Genomic DNA, 27,431 nt, shown 5'->3' with positions numbered 1-27,431 from the left:
TTCAGCCACGAAAAAGAATGAAATTAAGCCATTTGCAGCAACATGGATGGACCTGGAAATGATCATACTAAGTGAAGTAAGTCAGACAGAGAAAGACAAATGTCATATGATATCACTTATATGTGGAATCTAAAAAATTGTATAAATGAACAGAAACAGACTCTCAGACATAGAAAACAAACTTATGGTTACCAAAGGGGAAAGGGGGTAGTAGGGGATAAATTAGGACTCTGGGATGAGCAGATGCACACTACTGTATATAAAATAGATAAACAACAAGGTCCTAATGTACAGTGCAGGGAACTATAGTGAATATTTTGTAGTAACCTACAATGGAAAAGAATCTGAAAAATAATATGTATACATATAACTGAATCACTTTACTGTACACCTGGAACTAACACAACATTGTAAATCAACCCTAGTTCAATTTAAAAAAAATAGAGACATGAAAAACAAGCATGTTTCCTCCAAGTTCTACAGTTTCGAAGTCCAAGGTCAAGGTGCCAGCATGGTTGGGTTATGGTGAGGACTCTCTTCCTGGTTTGCAGACGGCCACCTTCTCATTGTGTCTTCACATAAAGGAGAGAGAGAGAGAGAGAGATGGAACTCTGGTATGTCTTTTTTAATAAAAGGACACTAATCCATCATTGGGCTCCCCTTCCATGATCACATCTAAGCCTAATCTCTACCCAAAGATCTACCTCCAAACATCATCCCGTTGTGGGATTACAGCTTCAACACATGAAACTGGGGGCGAGGGGCACAAACATCAACCTATAACAGGAGTTTTAATGGAAACCAAGAAACAGGATGTCCTTCAGAATAGGAAAGCAAGGCAATAAGGGATTCGTCAACAGGACAAAAATCTGGGACCTTCAGTCTAATGGGCGCCCCCACTTCAGGGCTCAAGTGTGCTCCTGATGGGCAAATACTGCTCAGTTCCTGGATAAAGAAACATCCTGTGTTTCCTCCCCTTAGTGTCCCCAGAGGAGGGTATTTTAGGATGGTATACTCAGGTTGCTGCCCAATGGGCAGCCCCTCCTTCCAGGCACCTTTGTGTGATGTGCCTCCCTCCCCAGGTCCAGTGTGTCCACCAGGAAGCGTGCCTTGAGCTTTTCCTTGTTTGTCCACCAGGCACAGGCAGGTGCTGGGGGGCTCCCCTGCAGGAGCAGGGTGGGTAAGGCATGGCTGCCCGTGACACCAATGTCCTGCTGGAGGGAGAAGTGCACTTGGGGACATCTCTTGCTTCTGCAAAAGGATGACAGGGAAGCAAAGATGTTACAGAGATCTAGCAATCCCAAGTGTAGGATGAGGACACGGGTGAGGCTGGGACACCAGCCCAGGAGAAGTAGTCCATGTCTGAGATGGTTGATGGGTAGGGTGGTCTTCCATTTCCAGGAGAAGTAGTTGATGACTGAGAAGGCCAGTGGGTGGCCATGGTCTCCCTCATCAAAGGGAAGTAGTCAGTGGCCCAGAGGGCCAATGGGTGGCCATGATTTTCCATGTCCAGGGTAAACAATCCATAATCCAGCTGGCCAATGGGCAGCCATGGTCTTCTGCATCCAGGAGAAGTAGTGGAACACAGAGATGCTGGGTTGAGATCCTATCCATGCAGGGAAACAAGTCAATGACAGAAGTGACCAATGAGTGACCATGATCTCCTCCTCAGTGGAGGGGAAGTAGTTGATGACTGAGACAGCTGATGGGAGCCAGGATCTTCTCAGTCCAGGGAGACCAGTCTATGACCGAGATAGAGGGCCCTGATGGCTGCCATCCAAGGAAAATAGTGGAAGATAGACCTATAATGTTGGTTGTGCAAAGAAAGTCCATTCCCAGCTAGCAGTGCATGTGGTCATTTTAGCTATTAGTGTGCAGATAGGTTTATGCCAGTATAGAAATTAAATTCCATGTTTAAGTAATCATGTGGCACGTGGAGTGTGTAAATGTGCTCGCTATTAAATCTCCATAATTCTGATTCTCTGCGTTTGTTTATTGATAATTACTGCAGGTCAAATCGCACGCCTGAAGGCTGTCCTCAGCCTGGCCCTATTTCTCTTGCTATTTAGGGGAATTTGCATTCTGGGGTTCATTGAGGGCCCTGACACAGGATGTGCCGTCCCCAGTGGGTCTTCCTGCCTAGAACACAGCTAAATGACTGTAGATGCTTGCTGTGTCTCAAGTCACTGAATTCATGTTTAGCCAGAGGCAGGTCAAACTTTCTCATTTGTAAACGAGGGGCATTAAAACTCTGTTTTGAAAATTCTGCAACTTGCTTTAAATTGACTGGAAATACAGGTGTGACATTGGAAGAATTCTCACCTTGCTGCTCCAGGCACGTCACCAAAACCCACAGGTCCTGTGATGACGGCCATGTCCTGGGATCCGTTCTGGGGACACTTACATAGAGTTGCCTCTCTGCTAACAACCACAGGGGGTATTTTTTGATGGAAGATCTAATTTACAAATGCCAGGCTTTGAGCTGTAATGGAAATATGTGTGGGTGTCAGAAAAGCAACAGGAGGTCAGGTCGCCATTGGAATACTAACTTCATTTTGAGTAAGTCAAAGCAAAGGAAAAAGAGATGGGGGATAACAACAGAAAAAGTATGGACTCTGGAAAACACATTAAACAAATCTGAAGCATTTCTTTCAAGGGGAGTGGTAGAACGTGAACTCCACGGGATCTGATTCTTATTCAACATAGACAGGAATGCGACTCGTAAGTATGGTCCCAAATGAAAATAACAAAATACTGATGGAAACTATACCAATTATAACCTCCACTGGGCTCTGAGACATCCCTGTAGCCCATCTCTTGCGTAAATAAAGAGAGATTATGCATACAACTCCCCTCATTTAAGCATGATATTTCTTGGATGTTTTCAAAGAAAGAGAATTTGCGCAACGTCATCTGGGCTGTGATTAGGAACCCCCAGGGGATCCAAGAAAAACGTCTTTAGGGGATTATGCGTGACCATGGCCATGCCCGGAGGAACAGCTTTGCTTCTGTGTCAAGACATGAATTGCATCTAGCTTCACACTGATTCACAAGCCAGTTCCCTTCCAGCAAAAACATGTTATAGGGCCTTCCTATAACTAAGAGCTACCTTTGACGAAAGTGTGACAGGAGGGAAGCGGGGCACGGCACAACCATCAAAAGAATGACACAGCCTATTGAGGATAGGACGTAAACTGGTTAGAACCAACTCGACCCAAGATGGCGGGAGGTTTGACTTCCAGTAGACCTTCAGCTTCGTTATGTGCTCACTGTCATACGGCAGCTGCTAAGTGACATGCCCACAGCAATGACAGTTCCCAGGCTGACCACAAAAAGCCAAAAAGTGGATGGGGGCCCAATTCCTGGGAATCCCTGTCTGTTCCCCAAAAAGTGGAAATAATACTCCCACTTTTTAGCGTATGAAATTGCCCAGACCATTAAAACTAACCAAGCTCACGCCTTGAGGCTGCCTCTCTTGCCTTCTGAGACAGACCGCACTCTGTGCATGGAGTGTACCTCCCTGGATAAATCTGCCTTCACTTTCCTGGGGCTTGCTCCTGAATTCTTTCCTGTGCAAGAAAAAAACCGATCTCTGGCAGCAAAAGAAGCCCCTTTATGTTATCAGCAACCCCCAGCTGCCCTCGGGCATCTTGTTGACCTGCAGACGTGCCTCCAGCCCACATTTGGCACTGAAGCAATTTTTTTTTTTTGGATTCATGAAATGCATTCCTCAATGAGACAACAAATCCAGAAGAGAAATTACGCTTTTCCTATGTCAAAAAAAAAAAAAAAATCTTCATTAACTCATCAACAAAGTTTCTTGGTTCCTACATTCTTTTTTTTTTTTTTTTTTTTTTTTTGCAGTAGGATTTCAAGGCATATTTTCTTCCTAAATAGACTTTTCGGCAGAACAATGGTTCTCAAAGTGTCATCAATATATAGGGTCCTGGAGGGTCACTGAGACCCACTCAGGGGGAATGTGTGGTCAACATTATCATTCAGAAGATGTTATTATCTTTTCATTGGGTTGACATTTACTCAGTTGCTGTGAAAGGTAGTGACTTAGCAAAGATCAGGATGGTGTCCCTGGATGTGAGGTGACGGATGTGTTGATTCACCTAATGGTGGTGATCATTTCACAGGGTAGTCTTATATCAAATCATCGTGTTGCACACATTAAATATATCCAATTGTATTTGTCAGTTACAAGTTGAGGGGAAATGGTAGTTGCCCTGCATTGTATGGTAGTTCTCTGTTTAATTTTCTGAGGAATCTCCATACTGTTTTCCACAGTGTTTGTACCAAACTGAATTCCTGCCAACAGCGTAGAAAGGTTCCCTTTTCTCCACAGCCTCTCCAGCATTTGTGTTCTTCCTTCCTCCCATTCTTCCTTCCTTTTTTCCTTCCACTCTCCCTCCCTCCTTTCTTTTCTTTCTTTTCTTTTCTCTTTTCTTTTCTTGTCTTGTCTTGTCTTTTCTCTTCTCTTCTCCTTTCCTTTCCCTCTCTTTTCTTTTCCTCCCTTCCTTCCTTCCTTCCTCCCTCCCTCCCTCCCTTTCTTTCTTTCTTTCTTTCTTTCTTTCTGTCTTTCTTCCTTTCTTCCTTTCTTCCTTTCTTCCTTTCTTTCTTTATCTTCTTTCTCTCTCTCTCTCCCCCACCCCTCTCTGATAAAAGCCACTCTAACAGTTATGAGGTGATATCTTATGTATTTAAACTTTTTTAGAGGGTAGAGCTCATATTAAATGTTCTCACAACAATAAAAAGGAAAAGGAAAAAAGTTGTGGCACTAAGCCATACTATTCATCATTATATTATTTGCTGCCACACACTAACAATTACCAAAAGCTGTTCCACCTAAGGATGACCGTTGTGAAACAAAATTATTCACTTTATTATATCTTGACTGTTGAGTACACATCTTTTTAAAATAGAACACCATTTTTTTTTTACTAAGATGAGTGAGAAGAGAAGCAAACTGTGGTTCTTCAGATTTGGAAGTTTGGCATCTCTTTTCTCAAAAATGAATGAAGTGAGTCCTGTTGCTTCAAGGAAAGCAATTAGCAGTATTTGTTGGCACTGATAAATCTGGACTTGCAAGAGAACAATTTTGGAAAACTTGTGTCCAAAGCCGCAAGCTGGACAGCTTCCCAGTATTTAAAGACTTTTTCTGGTGAGATCAGTGGTGACTATTAGCATATGTAGTTTTTGGATATTGTATGATAAAATCTGTCAAAATCTGCAAGATCTGAAAAACTCGGAACTGATCTTTGCCAAATGTACAATGTACGATGTTATAAAATCACGCATGGATCAAAGACTCCCTAACAGGCAGTCGATCATCAATCAAGAATTGACACCGCAACGTAGGAAGAGTTCATGGATAATGATTTCAGAGTCCACCTGGCAACGAACTTTCAACAAACTACCATTTGTTGGGTTTTGGCGTACTTGAAACCATAACTATGTTCAAAGGCTATGAGAATCCTCCTCCCTTTTCCAATGACCTATCATTGTGAACACAGATTTTCTTTGCCAACCAAAACCAAACATGGCGTGACAGATTGGATGCAAAAGAGAATGTGCGAATTCGCGTGTCTCCTATGAAGGCAGACGTTGAAAAGATTTGCAAAAAACTGTAAAAGAGTGCCATTCTTTTCAGTATTTTTTTTTTTTTTTGGTCTTGGAAAATATAGTTGTTTTCATTCCTGTATAGGATTTGTGAACTTGCATTATCCTTATCATTGTGATTTTTAAATCAATTAATCATATTTTAAATAATTCTCAGGCTTTTGTTTATTGAGATATAGATAGTTGACAATGTTGTGTCCATTTCTGGTGTACAGCACAGTTTTAATTTCTACAGCGGTAAATACAGATAGGTAAAATCCATGCGAGCGAGGCTTCTGGAATGCATGAAGAGTTTAAAGTGTATAAAGAGAGCCTGTGGGAGTTGAGGACGACTGCTCTAAAATTCCCTTGCTCTTTTAAAATGGCTTTGATTGATTATTGATTGATTGATTATTGATTATTGATTGATTGATTGATTGGTTAACTGACTTCTTTATGTTACACTAACTCCATGAATCTGTCTTGAGTCTTGAACTTGCCCTGGAAGAGTGAGATTTCTTCTCATCTGAAAACCCAAATGTCCCTACCTTCTGGCTTCATCTCCAATTCGAGTCAATACCTTCTAACAAATACACCACCAGTATCATCCTCCCCAGGCAGCATTCTTAGGGACTGTTTTTGTATCCGTTCTCAGCAGGACAAGCTCTGCTTTCCAATTAATGACGGGTGGTTTTAGGTCGTGAGGATTACACACGTGATCGCATAATTCATTCATACCCCATGTTGATTCACATCAGGACATAAATATTATTCCAGCACCGGTGGAAATGTATTAAAACTCTCTTATTAAAAAAAAAAAATCCAGAAATAGCCAACTCTGCAACAGCAAACTTACTTCAACAGTTTGAATTTCTGTTTGGTAATTAAGACTGCACCCTTGACAAATAAGCTTAAGTGCTTTAGGAGCATCAGAATCCTGATTCTGAAGTTGTTTTTTTTGTTTTTGTTTTTGTTTTTTTGCCCTACCAAGTGGGAAAATTAGTACCCCTCTTCTCCCTTCCAATTTTTGTTTTTCTAAGGACACTTTTGCATTTTCAAGTTTCCATAATGTAATGAAGTCTTTGGGGCTTCATGGTTGCTTGAATTCCAAAACAATTCTAACTCAATAAAAGAATGTATTTGAATATTATGTAAATACTATTTATTTAAGCCTTTTAATTGGATTCAAAGAGCTGGAAATGAATTCCTACCTCACTGAAACTTTGCTTCTAAACAAACACACTTCCAAGTGTCAACGTCTGTTGGATTCTCTGTTCATATTTTTTTTTTTTTAGGTCTTTTGATTTTTTTTTTTTAAGGCCATTTCTTGCTGACCCGTCTTGCTACCTCTTAGCACTTCTTCTATTTTCATGCGAAAGGAAGCTTTCCTTAATAATCACTTTTTAAATTTGAAAACCGTATCTGGGGGGAAGGTAAGGTGAAAATTTTGGATTGTGACATTTTTAAAAAACTATTTATTTTGCTGTGATCCTTGAACGTTTGGCTTCTTACAGAATTTCTGGGTGGAAAAAAAATTTACTGTTTCCTTCTTCAACTGACAGGAGACTTTGATTCATAACTTCTAGTATGTCTTCCAGCCCCCAGTGTTGTTAAGAAGAGTGACGTCAAACTGAAGTCTCTAAATTCTTAGATCTTTTCTTTGTACAATTTTTAACCAGGGGGTGGGGCTTCTGTTTTCATCCAACTCAACCTTTGTCCGGCCATTCATTTTTGTATTTCAAACGTTTCTATAACTCAGGGGGAAATTGTTTTATCTATACGTACATAATAAGAATGCTTTTATACACATGCTTCTATATTTATATAAATGTATGTTAGGCTTGTGGTGTATGTGCTACAAACACAGGTTCAAACCTCAGCCTCCTGTTTTTACAGGAACATTTTCCTGTTTTCCGTCTGGACGATTCTCTCTCTTCTTAATATTGTACCTTTTCCTGTAGATGCCTGTGTGTGTCTAATTTTAGTTTATAACCACCAGGTAGTAAGTTGCAGACATAATCTTCATTTATCCCTAAATACTTCTGTATGTATTTTAAAAAAAAATAAAGACATTCTCTTCTATAACATGAGTATAATGATCAAAATCAGGAACTTAACTTTGCTTTGAGACTCATATCGAGTCTACAGACTTATTGAAATTTTGCCAATAGGTCCGCTAATAATTCCCTTTTGGGGAAAAAAGTACAAAAGATCCTATATTTTCTCCTCCAGGATGCAGTCCAGGGTCCCAGTTCATATTCAGTGTTGTCGTAAGTCTTGCATTTCCTTTGATCTGGGGATCATTGCTGAGTTTTATTTTCTCTTGTGATGTGAGTTCATGCATTTGTTTTTAGAACGTCCCCTGGTTTCGATTTGCCTGGTGGTCTTAGTTTTTTCTTCTCAAGGTAGAGAAAAATCTTTAAATACGAGGTGTCTCCAGCTGTGGATCTGTGACGTGTGTGGTGTATATTTTCTCTATTTTTTTCTTAGTTTAGAGTGTTGTCTTACCATTCAAAAAGGTTTTTTTTTTTTTTTAACGCTGTTGGAATTTCTATAAAATATTTGTAATGCGTCTGGACTTTGAGTCAGAGTTATGAAAAGGAATTTGTTCAAACTATCTGTCAGTCCCAGCATATTTACTTAGCACTATGTTTACACTTTACTTTCCCGTTTGGACTCTGTTCTTTCCATGGATGTGAAGTCCATAAGAATGTGATTTTTTTTTTTTTTTTTGCAAGCGTATAACCAGTTGTTCCAACACTGTAATTGGAGGTGACATCTTTTTTATGTTCATCCCCGTATGTCCTTGAGTCTAGTTGGGAGCTTTCTCTTTTAGTCAACTTATTTATCTATTATAAATAAAACCACACCACTTTCCAAAACACACTATGTTAATTTTTAAAAGTCTCATAGAACTAGTCCTCTTTCAAAGCTGTTTTTTTTTCTCAACATATTTCTAGTCATCTTTATGCATTATTTTCCATGTAAATGTTCATAGCATCTTACCAAGCTCTATCAATGTATCTGTATATGTTTTTATAGGTTTCCATTGAATGCATTTATCATCAGAGGCAGCATCTACATTTGGAAATGGTTACTGTCCCTTTTGGGTTTAATATGTCATTTTTAAAGATCCGGCCACTGGGTCCTTGGTGAGCATTGTATTCAGAAGCGTTAGGGGCTGGTTTCTTTCTGTAGCCCCTGACGGGTCGTGGTTGGAAGTCACCAGTGCTGTGGCAGAAGGAGGAATCCTTCCGCGCAGCTAAATACAGAAGCAACAGATTCATCGTGACTGCAAGAACAGTGACCAGCTTACACAACTGCAACATCACTGTCTAACGTCGTCTTTACCCTGGATCAGCTCAGACGCATATGAGCGATGTCACATTTATTCTTTAATCCCTGTACCATATTCAAGATATTTTTTTTTGCTCCCCTTCTCCCCCCAGCCCAGCGGAACAAGTTAGCAGTTTAAGAATTCACTCCGGAGCATCCTTTACTGAATCAGCCACAATGGCTGGGCTAGTTACGAGTTTTCCATACCAGCCGCTCCCCAAGCCTCTTGGCAGAATTACCTTCAAGTGCTCTGTGTGACGTGGCATCAGCATTCCAAAGCCATCATGTCATTCTGCCAAACCCCTGACATTTTATAGCTATCATGTCTTTTATCTGACTTCCACTTTCTTTCAATAAGGAGACCGAAGTCGCATTTTCTTGGAGATGTCTGAACGTATCCAAATTGATAAAATCTGGGGCACACGGTTCTAAGGGGAATCAAAGCCAGTGTGTGTGTTACCCGAAGCCTGCCGAACGTGTTTCCCTTCAGAGACCGTGATTTTTACGTAAAACTCTGGCAGTGACTTGCATCACGTGTGAGCACGTGGGCTGGGTTCATTAATACGCTAAGGTCTTAGCATCGTCCACAGGGGGCTGTTCTGATCAGCAAGGAGCAGGCATTATTATTACATCATGCAGGAAAAGTCTTTCTTTTTTTCCTTCCCAAGGAGTCATTAAGCCAGCAGGTGTTTCTCTCAGTTCGCTTTAGCATCCATTTTGTGTATTAATGAAAACCACTACTCTGAAATATTTAACAGATCACGAAAAGAATGATCAAAGAACTGAGATGATTTAGCCTGAAGAAAGGAAAGCAGAGGAATGACTGAAGTTTTGTAAAAATCATGCAGAGAATAACCATTTCCAAATGCGTTTAAGAGTCCCCGGGATGGGAAACCAGCTAAGGCTGAGGGGGAAACACTGTACGTTTTAGAGATATTTTAACAGACTGCGTTGTGGTCTTTTTGAAGGGTGTCTTTGCAAGGTGGTTATTGTATCTTCCCAGTGGGCTGACTCTGAAAGCTTCCAGCTCTTGAAGACACTGTTCATTCATCCGGTCGGTCAACCAATGTTTTTAAGAAGCGGGTTTTGTCACCTTGCCAATTTTAGCAAAATAAAAGTACTTCCAAAGCCCCAGTTCAACTTGGTTTTCAGATACACAGTGGATATTTTTAATTTAAGATGGTCCATGCCATATATGGGAAAACGTCTTCCCGAAAAAAGTTTGCATTTTCTAAGACTCCGTTTGAACTGGGGATCCTGTATTTTATCTGGGAACTCTTGACGTGTATGTGCGGGACGCCATGGACCTAAACAGATCGGTCACCGTTTCCATCGTGTTCTGGTCTTCAAGAGTGGGTGCAAACACAATCTCAGAAATGCCACCATGTTTTTAATCAAATAATATCCTATACCTGAAGAGATGAGAGACATTAACATTCAGCGTTGGTTTGGCCATATTGGACAGCGGAGAGTTTAAGGTGGCCCTGGATTCGCCACCATCATAGCTGCCTTTTCTCTCTACCCAGCAGGGTAGGGTGTGACCCGACCCTGGGGAACGTTGGCTTCCATATCTGGGGGTAACAGGTGTCACTTCTCTAAAGGACACACATCAGTGATGGTTGGGCTACCTCAAAATACGCGAACAAAAGTTACCTGTCAGCGCATGATTCTTCATGCAGGAAACTGCTGCGAGGGAGACCTGAAGTCCTGAGATATAAAAGAAAGACCGTGTATTTTGTGTGGTGCGTTGAATACCTTCCCAGGTAAGGGAGCGTTTGATCTGCAGCGGAAGGGAATGCGACGCAACGTTTATTAAGTACCTACAACTGAATTATGCCAGAGCCTGTCAGAAAGAAAGTGATGAATAAAGATAGTCGCTGTTCCCGGGAGCTCGTTATCGGGGACGGAGGAGAATGAGAGGCACGTAAGTGGCCCTGCTGTAAGACATGTTGAGATAAATGGCGCTGTTCACTCCGCAAGCTTCCAAGACAACGGGTAGGGTACGTCTTAGATAACCCCCACTCTCAGTTTAAAAAAAGCACCCAAATCATCTTCATTAGAGATGAATCATGCTGTCAAAATGGATGATAAGGGAGCCTTTCCCAATTTTGTCTAAATAGAGCGTCCTTCTAACACAGCCATTTAGACAGTTTACATCCTGGGAAAAGAAAGCGTCCAGTTCATGAAATAACATGATTTCAGGTTGCTTTTGAAGGCGTCTAGAATGCTGATTCTGCAGACGGTGGGGAAGGGTATTCCAGGAGAATGGAAAGGTCTCAGCAGATATTTGCTGTTCGCTGAGTTTGAAAAGTAGGTAATCAGACAGCTTAGCCAATGCGGTTCCTACGCCTTGACCATTTGAAAGACAGATTAAATTGGGAGGAGGCGTAGCTTTGGAGTAAGCAGCGACCAAGTAGAGAAAATGACCAAGTAGAAGCCAGTGGTTGAGAGCTCGTGATGGTGAGGACGGTAATATTTATTTCGCCAAGTATTTATGAGCTCAGCTCTCTCTCACAGCAATATAAAGCCTGAATGCTCTGACGGAGGTTTAGCATATCTTATCGATGGTGCATATTTAGTACATGCGATGCCAGGAGCAAGATGACAGGGGTCCACATTATCTGCACAAAGGGGAGACACCTGTCATCTTTGAAACTGGGTTTCACACACGCCCTGTGCAGCTGGTGAGGAAGGCTGACCCTCTTTGTTGTTCTGAAGGCTCAAAAACGTTCAAACCCCTCTTTTGCCTGGGGGGAAAATGGTTTTTAACTGATTTTTGAAATTATTTTGTCATACTTATTAACCAAAGAGGGAGGTGAACCCAACTCAAGTTTAGACAGATAAGAATGGGACGGTCGAAACGTCACCCACCAGCGATCGTGAAGTTACTGGTCTATATTGGTAGATAACTTTTATTTCAGACACACACACATACACATTCTATACGTGAACAGGTAACATTTTGCATCTATCTGTGTGTGCATACGTATATATAGATACATAGACATGCATGCAAAGTGTGCATCTTGGAGATGCGAACATGTACATATACATAGCCACAGATTTATATATGTCTATAGACACATATTATGTATTTTAATAAACAGAAGAATTATATAAAATTATATAAAAATAATAAAATTATTTTAATGTATTTTTAATTATATAAAATGTATTTTAATTATATAAAATGTATTCTTTATTATATAAATGTACTTTTTAGTCATATAAAATGTATTTTTAATTATATGAAATGTATTATTTAATATATAAAATGTACTTTTTAATTATATGAAATGTGTTTTTAATTATATAAAATGTATTTTTAATGTATAAAATTTATTTTTAATTATATAAAATGTATTTTTAATGTATAAAATGTATTTTTAATGTATAAAATTTATTTTTAATTATATAAAATGTATTTTTAATATATAAAATGTATTTTTAATTATAAAATTTATTTTTAATTGTATAAAGTGTATTTTTAATATGTAAAATGTACTTTTTTAATGTATATAAAATGTATTTTACGTATGTACATACATATAGTTGCAGACGTACATATGTGTCTATAGATGCATATTACATAATCTATTAAATAGAGTTATTTAAAATATATTTTTAAAATTTATATAAAATGTATTTTTTTAACTCATCCAGGAAATTTATCTACTTTGCCCTTAAAAATCAAGGAAACAGCTGGCTGCCAAAATGCATCTCTTGCAATTGTAAAAGTATGCAAGTAAATCCTTTAATGTTTTTATATCTTTGCCTAAGACAGTGTCCGGCATTAGCCAAATAGAAGAAACAAAGCTCCACAGCCCGCAAAGACCGGGGAGGATAATTGAGACGAATTCGTGTCTTTTTTAGCGGAACTACAGCACGCCCAGTTCCCCTACATGCTGGTTTTAATGCACACCACATTTTACAAGCCCAAAACCCTCCGTGGCATTTTGGAGACGCAATTACACCTGGAGGAAGGGCAGTGCTGAATACAGATGTTCTGTTCTTTCTGCCGAAAGGGATGTAACGTGGTCGCCGGCTCTGGAGACCCGCCGCCCGAGATGCGGCCCATTAACAGAGGCCCCTCTGGAATTCGTCAGACCCCCCGCCTCCTAAGGCTTCGTGTCAGAACGACGGGGGCTAAGACAGCCACGCTCGGGTTCGCGCCCTGACAACTTCACAGCTCACGTGGGCTTTTGTGGAATTTGAGTGAATGAATCAATCCTTTCAAACCTCACCTAAAAGCATTCCATTGGGAAAAAAATGGCTACTATCGCTCACTCCCCTTCCGTTTCACATGTTTCTCACTATAAAAGGCTTTTAAACAGCGTTCGTTGAATAAGGCCACAGTGTAATGTGAAATCTGAAAGGTGATGAGATAGTCCTAGAAAAAAAAAAATGCCTCCAAACCAAGATTTACATGATTAATTAGGGGACAGTAAGCATAAATGACCATGAATGAAAGGAGCAAAAATTTAGAATTCACCAAAGAAAGATTGATGGATAGGATTCAGGTGACGTTTCGCATGGATTTCCTGACTATTACTCAAAATAGTATTTATCAAAGCACCTTTTTGAAAGTAGACAAAATGGATTGCGTTTCTAAGAAAATTAGCTGGCCAATTTCTGCGAGGATTGTATTTTCTGGGTTTCCTGAACGTGTGACATCGCTGTGAAATGACTACAGAGTTAAGCTCTTGAAATCACGCAAAAGAGCATTGCAGAATTACAGAGGTAAAACCTTTTGCTTTCGACCAAAGTTATCTTCATAAATTCTCAACATTGATCTTCTTGGTCACTTTCCAGTGGTGTCTTTTTTAACGACGAGTACACATGTTATGTGTGTCTGTTAAATATATTATAAATACATATATACATGCACACAAACATATATGCATGCAGGGCTTTACAAACTCGGTAGTTTTGGGTTAATTTAATTCAACATTTGCACACACACGTGCATGTCCCGTCACATCTAATCAGATGCCCTCAGTCTAACTTTCTCTTTGCAGATCTAAATATCAAATAAAAAAATCACGATGTTAGCACCGTCAAACCCCAAGGACTCTCCTGCGTTTTCACAATGTCTTTTCAAGTTCTAGCCTTGGTGTGCTTGTGAGAACTTTGCAGGATCAGAAAGCGAAGTGTTAGTTATCAGAGAAAGCCCGCGACGTGGTGTGAGTCTCAGGCCAGGTTCTAGTTTGTTTGTTTGTTGATTTGCTATTTTTGCTTTGAGACATTCTCAATCCCTCTAGTGCATGTGCGAGGCAGACCAGATACCTCCCTGAGCTCTGGGACGCAATCCTACAGCTGGTACCTGGATGGTCCTGCTGGCCAGTAAATGGTTCTTCCAATGCATGGCTTGAAATTGGGCTCCTCTGTGTCAAAAAAAAAAAAAAAAGTTTAAGCTATAAAATTGTTCCTAATTTGTACCTTTCTACTTAAAGTATAGTCAGTGTCTTCCACGGTCAGTGAAGGGCTGTTACCATCAGGTTCCTGCAATGGTTACAGGCGACAGACCGTGGAGGGAAGAGAATGTTGGATGATTTAGTTTTATTCAAACGGCTACTTGGATGCAATGTTCAAAGTCTTCAAAGTCACTTAAATTATTCCTGCAATGCAGTGCTTGGTGAAGGCAGTGGTTTGGCAACCCATGCGACTGCTGCAGTAAACCGTTTTAATAGGCTCAGGGAATTCCAGGGCTTTGCAACGTGGTGGGGACTTTTTCCTGTGCTGTGGCATCTGAAAGAAAGGAAACGAATGATTGTAAATGTTATTTCTCGGTTCCCGGGTGTTGCTCTTAGATATTTCGGATACTTGAGTGAGGCTGGACCCGTATTTGAATACCTTGTAACATCCTCACCTGCGATGTTACCTCCCAAGACCTCTGAGATATTACCCAACCCATGATGCCACCTCCTACGGCCCGTCCCTTTCCACCTCCTGTCCCCTCTCCAGACCTACCGTGAACATCAGATCCCGGGGGGACTCTGGTGGTCATTTGCAAAAACGAATCGAAGAAGAAGAATTCATTTCCATGGCTGTGTTTACAAGACCACTGGGGAGGGCTGTTCACTGTTGGGATGGTTGGTGACTGACTCTTAAATAAATGCCGATGTCAGGAGGCCTCCGGTGTGCCGTGAAGGAAGGCGGGTAAAGGCTTTGGTGACTGGGAAGCTTGAGTAACGTCTACAATGTGCATCCGTCCGGGGTTCTGCATGCCAGCGGCCCATACGTTCTCCGTTTATAAGACCATTGGGAATTACCATGATAAGAGGAGACAAGCCCACATCAAAACACTGCGTTATATGCGTGAAGGGTGCTATGGACTGAAATGTGTTCCCCCCAATTTTATGTTGTGGAAGCCCTAACTCCCAACGTGGCTGTATTTGGAGACAGGGCTTTTGTGACGTAGTTGAGGCTAAATGAGGTCATCAGGGTGGGGTTCTCGTCCAATGGGTTGGTGGCCTTCTAAGAAGAGAAGTGGGTCTCCCTCTTTCCTCTCGTCATATCCAGGCGCCACGAAAGGCCAGGGGAGGGCACAGCCAGAAGGCATCCACCGAAAAGCCAAGCAAGGGTCCTCACCGGAATCTGAGCACGGTGGGACCCTGATCTCGGACTTCCAGTTGCCAGAACTGGGACAAACGGTCTGCTGCTTGAGGTCCCCAACCCCACCCCCAGTTCCTAGTATTTTGTTAGTACAGCCCTACCGCGCTGATACACAGGAGATGGAAGCCGTGTTGTGCGGCGTCTGCAGCACGCTCACCAGATGGTTGGAGAGACGGCTTAACCACTTGGTGTGGGCCCCGTCAGTGTCACTTACAGAGATTGTTTTCCCCCTAAACTCTAATTTGTCACGGCATCTCTAGGGGTCATACAGAGAAGTGTCGCCGTGTGATGCTCCCCAAAATTAAAAAAACTAAATAGTTACGGTGAGTGGGCGTCTCTCTGGTGGCGCCATGATGGTGCCTTAACTGTACCCAGAATTGAGTCATTTCCAGGCTGAATGTCCTTCAAATGTGGTCCTTGAAGAACCCAGTGATGACACTTAAAGGACTTGCCCAAGGTGATCCAGCACCATTCACAAAAATAACTCGATAAGAAGAACAAAAATGACCCAGATCTTTTTAGGGTTCGGGGAGGGGGGGGTCCCTGGTTCTGAGACAGTGATTCAGAATGCTTCTCTGCTAACTGAGTCAGAACAGGGACTTTTAGTACGAGGGTTTGTGAAACAGAAGTGCCATGCAAATCCGTCTCCCCTTGGACCCGTTCGGTCCAATGCACCTTGTCACGATTTCTCTTGTTTTTAAATATGTATTTGGAGTATATGCACTGAGTAACGTGGCAGGGACCTGAACGATGGATTTCTGCGTTCAAGTAAGGATATAATGCTGGGACCTGTGAGGTCTTTTCTTACCGAAATGGTTTGCAGAACCAACTGGACGTCCCCAGAAGGTGTCAGCTCTCAGTGCCACCAAGAGTTTTACAATCAGTGGGGATCGTGGTCCTTCATGTATGCCTGTTATGAACTGATCTGTGCCCCCTCCCAACATTTGGATGTTGAAGCCCTCACCACCATGCTCCAGAATGTGACTGTATCCAGAGATGGGGGTCTTCAAGGAGCTACTGAAGGTGAAGTGAGGTCACTAGGGTGGGTCCTAAGCCAATGGGACTGGTGTCCTTGTAAGAAAAGACTAGGACCCAGACCCTGGGACATGGGCCTCCTCTCGCCCCACGTCCGTTCTTCCTGCGTCAGGACCCCTTCTCTGACGGTCTTTGTGTTTTCTCTGTCTGCTGCACTTTGTAAACCTACACGGCCCTTCGGTGACGGCCAGGTGCGTCACAGAGAAACGTCATCCTGCCAGTGGACAGACGCTCAAAGAGTAACCTTTGGAGGCCATTTTTCGAGAAGGAGAGTTGACCCCCTGGATGGCTCTGCGAACTCTATTGAATATGCCTTTCTGCGCCCCCGCACGCCGGGTGTGCACAGAGCTGCTGGTAGGAAAGCGTCCCCACTGACCTCACTGGGGATGCGAAGGAGGTTGTGTCAACACTGGAGGAGGAACAGACAACATCTTGAGATGTTCTCAGTGACTAAGGCGAGTCTGAGGACCCTCGGGTGGCAGGGACAGGATTCTGTCCAGACGATTTTCAGTTTGGTCATTGCTCTCCGGGCTTCAACGATGGGACAGAGACGGCTTACGGAAACGAGCCGCCCCAGGAAGGTTCTGAGACGGATGCTGTCAGCGGGCTCACGCATCAGTGGCCCCATCCCGTCCTACGCGACCTTCCTCTTCTGCAGAGTCTGGACGTGCGGACTCCCTTGTAGCTAAGCTTCCCCCCACGGGCACCAGTTATTCCACCGAGCAGAGGCCCCCGCGTGGGATCTGGGACGTGGAATTGAGCAAATGAGACGGAAGAACCTTAAGGGACCCTCAGACCATGGCTTGAGGTGTCTGTTTCTTCTCGAGAACCTGAGGCAAAGGTCCTCCCTTGTGCTCCAAAGTATCTTGGCGGGAATTGGCCGTAAGGGATGGTTAAGCGCTCCATCTGGCTTGGTCCTTTGTCTGCATCACTCGGTGTGTTGACTCTTAGATATTCAGAAAGGTACTTATTACCACGGGAGAATCGTTTTTTTAAAAAAATTAATCACGGGACAACACAGACCGTGGATCCCTCCATTTCTAGTGGTTCGTCCCCTACTGTGGATCAGAGAGTAAGTCTGCCGTCACGAGCCGTGTTCACGGAGCCCACGCGCTCAAGGCACGACTGGCGGGACGCGTCGTAGGAAAGGGAGCACCCGAGGTGAACGAGCGCGGATCCGCACTGATTCCCTAGCGGGCGCCAGAAGGCGAGGCAGGGCCAGGCGAGCCTTCTGCGGCTGAGGTCCCCTGAGAAGTGTCTGAAAGGATGAGGATGGGGAAGGAGAGAGGGAGGGGTTGTGCGGGCAAGACGAGGGACGGAGCGGGGGGAACAAAAGCAAGAGAAAGCTGCTGTGAAGCAGGAGAGCTTCTGCTGAGGGACTCACCGGCTCGCACAAAAGCCTGTGTCGGAAAGAAAAGCTTCGGGAGAAGTGTGCAAACAGGCCGCGGCCCGCGGTGCTCGGAGGGCCGAAAGGTTAGATGTAACCCCCCGGCAGGGGGTCCAACTGCGCGGGGAGAGGATGGGGATTCAGGGTCCCAGGGAAGCTCAGGGCTTGTGCCACAGCAAAGGGAAACAACACAAGCTTGCACACAGAAAACGACGCGCCCTGAGGCTGTTTTGTACAGCAGGGGAAGGTAAGTGTTTCTTCCCTCCTAACAGGCAGCGAAGGCCAGAGGGTTTGTGAGAACAGGGAGAGTGCAGTCAAGCAAACAATTTCTTTTATAGAAATGCAGAGGGGGGAAACCGCAGGGGCGGGGAGCAGGGGGAGAAGGGGAGAGGGAGCTGCAGCTCTCCGTGGCCCACGCCCCTGTGCCCCTGGTGACTCTCGGCGCCCGGGGTGGACACGATGCTCGGGGTCTCGGTGCCCTTCTACGGGGCCAGTTAGCCCACCTACAGCCTAGGAAGTCAGTGCAAACCTACTCCTGGCGCCAAATTCAAGCCCCCGATTGTCACTGATAAGCACGCGAAGTAGGTCTCCCCTTCTTGGCCATTTGCAAGTCCCTCCGAGGCACTGGGCGAGCCTCAGCCTGGCGTCCGATACACCAGGGCGCACGGACAGGCGTGTTCTGAATGGATGGGGTGGAGATGCCCATTGCAGGAATGGCTGGACTCGGACGTGTGTGAGGGAGGTGGGAGGAACGTGCACTGAGGATGCAGAGGGGCCATGGACGTGCGTGGCGGCGCTGGGTGTGGTGGGTGTGCATGGACATCGGGGAGGCAGACGAAATACGGCCGTGCAGGCTGGGCGTCTACACGTGGCCACTAAAGACCTTGAGAGTCAGGACTGGGGTTCAGGAGAGAAAAGGGGCAGGTGTCAGGCCTGGGTCCCTCCCCCAGACCCACCGCCATGTTTGAACCTGTCCCTGCAGGCCATGATACAGGTCCGTTTTGTTCAAATAGAAACAGAATGGACGTAGTTTGTAAAAATACATATTTTACCTGTTTGCTTGATTTAACATCAAACTAGATTCTTAGGCTGTTGCCCCGGGTTTTGCAGAAGTTAGGGGCAGAAGCTGTGGTCAGGACCCAGGTCCAAGACACGCCCAAATCCAAGCTCTCTGGGTTGTGGTCCAATTTACAGGCACCCCACAATGTATCAGAACAGAGCAGGAATGGTATTGAAACGATAAAAGGAGGGAGAGGATGGTGGATTTTAAAAGGAATGCAAAACAATTCTCTGGTAGGTTATGTCGTATGTTTTGCTGTGTTGCGCTCTGCATTCTGTATGTCACGAGGCACGTGACGGGTGGGTTATGTGATGCGTGTTCTGATACGTGGTAATCTGCATACAACAATTATTTGAAGGAAGAGTACCTATGTTGCTTTGAATTAGCAGGAGAAAGGTGAAAACGGCCCCGGAGGAAGGAGTCAAGTGTCCTGAACAATATAAATTCGGGGATTCAGGGAGCTTCTGAGCCAAGAACTAGACAAGCTTTTTTTTTTCTTCTTCTTCTTTTCTTTTTTTTTTCCTCTTTTTCTTTTTTTTTTTTGGCAAGGAAATTTATTGAGGGAACAGGAAAAAGTTTCATATACGACATTATACATACACACAGGTATTGTCTAGCCAAGGAGGAAGAAACCGAAGCTTGCACGCGAGAGATCGCTTTGTACGTAACAGGACACAGAATAGGAGAAAAGGCTGTTAAGGTTTCGAAGGGTAGAAATGAACACTTTCAGAACAGGCCGGGGAAAGTTAGTCATCACGGGAGAGCTTTTCCCTTCGGTGCATTCAGAGAAAAGGGGAAAATTGACCCTTGTAAAGAGATGCTTGGGAAACGGAGCTCGGAAGGGATAGCTGTTAAGTAAACAGAGAACCTACAGCAAGGTGAGCTGTGAAGTCACACTGGCCTTGGATAAACGGACAGTGTCCAGTGAAGGAAAGGTCCGCCCAGTTTTTATTCTGCATTAGTTTGGACCAGGGATGTCAGGGGAGAAAAAGACACCTGCTGAGATCTATGAGAAATAGACTCAGTAGTGAAACTTAAATACTTTAAGACTTTAAATTATGGCATAGAAAGAAAACTGGCGAATGCAAAAGACTTCTCAGGTTCTTGGGAAGATAAAATGTGGCACTTACATAGGGCAGGAGCAAGTGAATGTCTTAATGATACATCACATCTAGGGAACATACACATTGTGTCGGCCGATCAAATTGTTTTTATTCCTTTCATAGGATGGATACAGTTTCACTAGTGAGTGACCTTTCAAATAAAGTGCACCAGTTTTCTCCTGATTTGCGTGGTACCTCCTGCCACCATTGACCGGACATTCCTTAGAAAACATAGTCACTAGTAGACTTGCTTAATGTTCTTTGGAGAGCTCAGACAAAGACGTCAAACTTTGTCCACGCACCTGGAAATCACAATTTTTGGCCGCATTTGAATGCCAAGGAAATCTTCAGGCTCCTTCACGGCGTGGTGTTTGTTTAATGCAACGTCTGTCTTCTTACGCCGGCAGGGTGACAGTCGGGTGGCCCCTTTATCTTGTCAGAGGCAAAGGCATTTCATTTTAAGCAAAGGTCAAACAAATTATAAGCTTTGGGCTGCCGGTCAGGCAGAGCGGTTGCACGGTGATTTGAAGGCAAACCATTTGGGGCCACCTGGAAGCGGCAAAGTGAACGGAAAGGGCCGTGTGCGTCAAATGACACTCACTCAACAGGTTTTAAATGCGTGGAGGCTGTGGTTTCCAGGGGCCGGGTGGGAACCTGGACCAGTTTTGGAAGACTAATTGGATGTGAGTGGGTGAAGGAAGCCTGAGGATGTGTCAGTCACACACCTGTTGGCCCAGCGTCCCTGTCCCCTGAGCACAGCTCCACCTGGTCCAATTTCCTTTCACCTACTCAGCTCCACGCCAGACATAACAGGATGACAGGGGACTGACTGGCGTGGACAATCGCACACCTGGCACACACAGCTGACCTCCGTCTTGACATAGTTCACAGAAACGTCCCTGATGTTATTAGCACCTACACTCATGTCTGATTTTGCTTTTTTTTTTTTGGCTTGCTGTTGACATTTTGATATATTTGCATCCAATGAGGAGTCCTAGGTACTGCATCATTTTTTTTTTTCCTTACCGGCAGACAACAGGCTTTTTTTTTTTTTTTTTCCTGTATCAGTATCTCTTCGAATAATTATGCATCGGTAGCCTGTCCTGATAAATCTTCAGAAACCTCTGCCAGTTCTTCATGCCTTCTCTGTCAACCTCATTCTCTCTCTGCTACACTTATTTGAAAGATTCCAGGTTCCTTCCTCACAAGCTGGCCAAGAAGGAGGTGTCTGTTTACTTCAGATAACGGAGGTTCATTGAAATCAGAATGCAGGCACCTGTGGTCATGGAAACACAGACACACGCGCACACACACACACACACTGGTGATTACATGTGGCATGTGAAACCCTCCTTGCATTAATTCCTAAAGAGATGACCACACATGCAGCCACGCAGGACTTTCCTGTTTATGGGGAGGGTGTTGGGCGGTTGCTGCCCTGTTTTGAGGCTCCTGCAGGTAAATTCAGGGACGTGCCCCCTCTGTGCCCCAGATCCATACCCCATGCATCGGGGTGCCTGAGTGGAAGGCTCTTCTGCCTTGTAAGGAGCCAGCCTTTGTCACCCTGGGCACGACCCTGAGATTCCTTGTTCCCTTACGGAGTTTTCTCGCCTCGATGGCCCACGCGGTCCTGACCCGCAGCCTCCTACAGGTGGCTCATGAAGAATTCCAGCTCATCCCGCGTCCCAGACATCCAGCCCTGGCTGTCCCCCCCACCCCGCCCTGCAGAACGTCCGCTCTGACCGTGGGGACAGCTTCAAGGAACCCCTGCAGCTGTTCCTGTTTGAAAACCGCAGGTAAAGATGTAACTTGGTGATGGAAAAGAATGTGCAAAAGGACGGAGAGATGGTGATATCTCGGGCTTTCAAAGCCGTTATGCATGCGCGTTTGCAGAAAAGGTCACTGGAAAGATTAGAGAGAAAAGTAAAATATAAAATAAAATAAAATAAAATAATAAATAAATAAATATAATAAAATTAAATTAAAATTAACTAAATTAAAATAAAATATAAAATAAAATAAAAATAAATGAATAAAATAATAAAATAAAATTAAAATTAATTAAAATAAATAAATAAATAAAACAATAAAATAAAATTAAAATAAATTAAAATTAAAAATAAAATGAAATAAATAAAAATATTAAGATAAAATAAATTTAAAATAAATAATAAAATAAAGTTAAAATTAAATTAAATTAAAAATAAATAAATAAATAAAATTAAAAATAAAATTAAATAATAAAATTAAATAAATAAAAATAAATAAAATAAAATAAAACTAGAAAGCATACACCTCTTGTGGCATTTAGAAGGCAAGACTTGTCACTGTAGAGACTGTGACCTCAAAAAATAAAGATTAAAACCCTGGCCCCAACCTTCTGACTTGTGAAAGAAAAATGATCTAGTCTTAGGTCTGGATATTGCACTGTTTTATTGTGACATTCAAATCGCGAATGGGAGAGCGGTGAACATTTTAAAGGGTTATATGAATGCAAGTGTGTATGACAAGGCAAGTTAGTATTCAAAGATGTACAGAATATCAGACATTGAATAATGTCCTAGAAGGCTGAAATACACTATAAAACAAAGAGGGACTGCCCAGTGTGTTTCAAAATGAGATAATAGCACGCACATGGACGTCTGAAGCCTCGTGCTGCACGTGGAAATTGACACAACAGTGTAAACTGGCTATAACTCAACAAAATATATATATATGTAAAGAAAATAAATAGAAAAAGAATGATATAATAGAAATATTATATAAGAATATACAGTCAGGGGGAGGGTGTAGCTCAGGGGTAGAGCACATGCCTAGCACGCACAAGGTCCTGGGTTCAATCCCCAGTCCCTCTGCTAAAAATAAATCAATAAATCGAATTACCTCCCTCCCCTCTCCTAAAAAATTTTAAAAAAAGAAAAGAAAGTATACAGCCAGCGCTTCACGTCCACCTAGTCAAGGAGAAAGGACTCAGGGAAAATGGTCCTGCCGGTACCTTCCCTCCCCTCCCAGCATCCAGGACAGTGAGAAAGTAAACGTCTGTGCTTTAAGACCCCCGCGGAGGTGGCATTTCTTTAGACAGTCCTAGGAAATGAATACAAGATGCTTCCAGGTGTAAGAAAGAATGCAGAGACTGTCTCCTAACTACAGGTTCTAGTTTTTGAAGAATGAACCTAAAGATGTGAACACTGAAACAATATTCACCAACATACAACATTTCTCTAACAAAAAGGCCTTATGTGTTTGTGCACGAAATGTTAAGATGCACTCCACAGCCCGGCGTAGGGTTTGCTAACAATAAACGTTAAGAGAAAAATTAAAGACGTTTTATGTACATGGTAGTATGCATGATATGAGGATTTTTGTGAGGTTTTTGTTTTCCATTTTTATTGGATGATCTGTCTTTTTATTATTGAGTTGTAAGTGTTCTTTATATATTGTGGGTACAAGTCTCCTCTCAGAATCACGACCTGCAAATGGCTTGTGTGTTTTAAACAGCTCACGTGTCCAGAAAACACTTAAGCTCTATTTCTGTGTCGAATTTAAATGTTAGTGAGCTGCAGAGTTTCTCTTTGGCTGTGGTGAACTTTGCTGAACTAAACAGGTCCCCTTCAAGCCTCCCATTTTTCCAAAGATGTGCAGAGGGTCCTCATTCATACCAAGCTGCTAACAAAGACAGCTACTAACACCACTGACAGATCTGTGTGATTCTTACGTCTTCTTCTAAAAGGCATTGCTGGCTTATCTATTCTGCATCTGCCTGTCCATACAGGGAAATATATACAAGATCTTGTGGTAGCTCACAGTGAAAAAAAAAGTGACAATGAATATAGGTATGTTTGTGTATAACGGGAAAATTGTGCTCTACACTGGAATTTGGCACAACATTGTAAAATGACTATAACTCGATAAAAAACGTTAAAAAGAAAGACATTGATAGCTATAGAAAAAAATAGATGACAAAGTATAAACCGGAGACAGAAACACCACTGTGGATAATGAGATTGGCTACCGTTTATTTTTCATTTAGCAAGTGCTGGAAAGAATTGTATATATAGATTTGTATATATAGAATTGTATATATAGAATTGTATATATAGATTTTATATAGTATATATGAATATATACTGTGGGATTCACATGTATATACTAAATATATTATACGTAGTAGCGTATATATGCAAATGAAATAGTGTAATATTTAGTGTATATGTATACATAGTATAATTTATGATAATATATATACAATTTAGTACAACATATGCAATATCTACAATTTAACAATTTACATTTACAGTGTATATGTATACATAGTATAATTTATAATAATATATATACAATTTAACACAATATAATACAGTATATAGAGTAATTCCTGCATGATCACCATTTTACTGCACAGGTGGTTTGGTTACGACATTTCCTAGGCATTGGAAGCAGGGACACTGATGTTTAATACATATTGGACATGCTATGTGTTATACACATCATACTATACATGTATGTTATAATCATTATTCTTACTTCTAACACCCATGAAATATTTTTACAAAACGACCTGCGCACTAGAAATATAATTGTGTCGGAATTATTCTCTCCGTTGAGTATTACTAAGAAATACGCCTTGCTGCATATTTTTAAGTTCCATTTCTGCCCAATGCTTGAGATACTTTTCTGGTTGTGATGCATTGGGAAATGTTGGTAGTCCAAAGAGCACTGCACACGGATGCATCTGCAGCAAAGTTTCCCACCTACTGGAAGTTGACAGAAATGAGAAAGTTCCACACGTGCATCTGTAATCCACATGTCAAGTGTGTGCCCAAGTGACATGAAAACGTGTCTGTGTGCAATCTTTGTTGTGGCTTTCTTTGGAACCACCCAAAGCAGGAAGGAACTCATACGTGGCTCACTTGAGAAATGCATCACAGAACTGGGGTGTCCTCATCCAATGTGAGAGGACTCCGTCACCAAAATGGGTAAGGTCTGGGCATGCACACAAAAGCATGGATGGCAGATACATTCATCTCCGAGAGAAGCCAGACTCAAAAGTCTACCTAGTCCTCAGGCCCATGCATACGACATTCTGAAGAGGTCACACTGGACGTAGGAGACTCAGGGCAGTGATTTCCAGCACTGGAGGAGGAAGGGGGGGGGGTCTGACAACAAAGGATGAAGGCGGAAATTTCGGCGGGGCTGAACATATTCTGTATTTTGATTGTGGAGGTGGTTCCGTGAGTCTGTGCATTTGGCAGAAGTCACAGAGCTGTGCCCTCGAAAGGATACACTTTATGGGATGGGCGGTTTGTCATTGAAAAGATCTGGAAATGTTTTACACGAGAAATTTTCTTTTTGATGTATGAAATAAAAGATCGATGAAGAAGTGATAGGTCCGGGGAATCTAGTTTTGAATCTGTCACACCTGGAAGTTTCTAGATTTTTGTAGAAGTGACCCACCGGGATGGCACGCCCAGAACGCTTGTTGGAAACCCTTAAAGGGACTCGGCGATGCTTCTGAAGTCAGGAGAAGACAGCTCACAGAGAGTTTAGCCTGAATTCAGAGAGGTGATTCAGGAGAACCTTGTAGCATTTTAAGGAGAAAAAAAATGGAATTTAGGTCTAAAGTAATGGGAGAAAGAAAAATATCATATGATATCACTCATATGTGAAATCTAAAAAAAAAAAAAAAAAAAAAAAGGCACAAGTGAACTTACTTACAAAACAGAAACAGACTCACAGACATAGAAAACAAACTTGTGGTTCCCAGGAGGGAAAGGAGGTGGAAAGGGATAAATTGGGAGTTTGGAGTAGCAGATACTAATATATATAAAATAGATAAACAAGAAATTCATACTGTACAGCACAGGGAACTATATTCAATATCTTGTAATAACGTATAATGAAAAAGGAACGGAAAAGGAATATACGGATGTGCATGTATGACTGAAACACGACACTGGATGCCAGAAATTGACACATTGTAAACTGACTACACTTCAATTAAAAAAAGAAAATATAAAAAAAATTGTAAAGAAAAAAATGCAAAAAGAGATTCAGTAATGGGAGAGACGTTTTCTCTGAGTTGGTGTCAACACCCAATTAAGTGCTAACATTTTACTTTGCAGCAGCCACAGAGTGGAACAGGCGTGTCTCATGCAGAAATTTTAGCTGGAATCTGGAAGGAGACAAAGCGTTCTTGCGAAGGTGGAAATATCCGAGCTGAAATGTCAATCAACCTGAGTGTTTCTATCAAAAAATCTTCCTGGTGTTTAACCTCTAATAAACATTTATTAACTTAAAAATGGGATCGAAAGGCAGACTTCTGGTACAAACGGCAACACAGGAAAAGGGGAAAGAGAGAAATTCAAAATTCACAATTCAGAAGTATTGGGAAGAAGAGAGGGTATAGCTCAGGGGTACAGTGCACGCGAATCATGCACCAGGTCCAGGGTTCAACCCCCAGCACCTCCGTTAGGAAATAAATAAATAACCTCATTACTTTCCCCACCAAAAATAAAAAAAAAAAATTGTTAAGAAGCACATCAGAAGTATTGGGGAGTCTGTGTGTATGACTAATTTGCGGATACAGGGGAAGTTACCCCAAAGGTAACAAAGGATAAAGGCTTATTACTAACATCTTGCCATTAGGACGGTTAAGACTGATAATGGAAAATGCTGGATATTCCCCTTTATTTTTGCTAAGTTAAAGAAACAGCTGTGAGAGACAGGCATTCAACAAGGTACCATAATTTGTTCTCTGTCTCCATCTTAGCCATGCCTCAAGGACACCCTACCCCCCCCCAAAAAAAAAGCCATAACATATTTATAATCACCCTGCAAAAAAAAAAGATAAGTAAATGTCACCAATTATAATGCAATACAATTAGGCATTTTCAGCGTAGGGGAAGAAACAGAAAGCAAAACCTTCTAGGCCTAGGAAGTGAACAGCATTCTTCTAAATCATTTTCCAGTTGACAATGAAAATTTTTATAATTTTTGTCAAGGAGCTGTAAGCCATAAAGACCAGTGCATATCAAAACATCGGTGATGCGGTGAACGTTGGGACTCCGAGGACATAGCCGCAGCTTAAAATGTTTATTAGGAATCGAGAAAGAATAAAATCCAAGGGGACTATGCCTTCTGCTGGGAAAACTAGTAACAAGTTAAGACAAACTGAATCAAGTAAAATAGCAGAAGGGATTTATACCAATAAAAGAAGATACGAGAACGGGGCGGTTAACATCTTTGGCCAAAGGATTTAATTTCTCCCCCAAACCAAGACTTAATTCCTTGA

Source organism: Camelus dromedarius, chromosome Y (genome assembly GCF_036321535.1).
Source record: "Camelus dromedarius isolate mCamDro1 chromosome Y, mCamDro1.pat, whole genome shotgun sequence".
NCBI classification, from domain to species: domain Eukaryota; kingdom Metazoa; phylum Chordata; class Mammalia; order Artiodactyla; family Camelidae; genus Camelus; species Camelus dromedarius.
The sequence above is the reverse complement of the archived record's forward strand: the minus strand, read 5'-3'. Positions refer to the sequence as shown.